Source organism: Penaeus monodon, chromosome 31 (assembly GCF_015228065.2).
Source record: "Penaeus monodon isolate SGIC_2016 chromosome 31, NSTDA_Pmon_1, whole genome shotgun sequence".
Taxonomy (NCBI): Eukaryota; Metazoa; Arthropoda; class Malacostraca; order Decapoda; family Penaeidae; genus Penaeus; species Penaeus monodon.
In genome coordinates this window covers 1,754,150-1,754,655 of record NC_051416.1, presented here as the reverse complement: position 1 = coordinate 1,754,655, position 506 = coordinate 1,754,150, and positions in this window count along the sequence as shown.

The following is a 506-nucleotide window of genomic DNA, read 5'->3' as shown; positions in this document are numbered from 1 at the left end:
TTTATTTTCCACCTTGGCATTTCTATGGAAACATATGCTGTAACAGGCTAAAATATACATAAATATATACATTTTTGTCAACTAACAAGGGAATGTAGCCGGTTTGAGGTTCAGGGAGCATAACCTTGTTTTAATGGGTGTGAATATGACATTTTCCATAGGAATACTTTTACATTTGTTTTTTCAATATCTGTAATAATCACCATTTTCAATCTAATGTGCGTGTAGTATGTAATTGATACAGAAATAAACCATCCAAATATACATGTTTTAAAGATCTATAATTTAGTTCAATTGAATTGATGTTTTTTATTCATAGAAGTGTTTTAAAATAAAAGAATAGTTTTCTTCCTAAAGAGAAAAACGGACATGGTAGATTTACACCTCATTAGAATCTAAACTATAATACTGCTACATTTTAACAATGTCTTATGCCAAAGAAAAGCACATTCCACGAATATCAGTGGACGAAACCAGACAGTCATGACCAATATTTAAGGTCACGA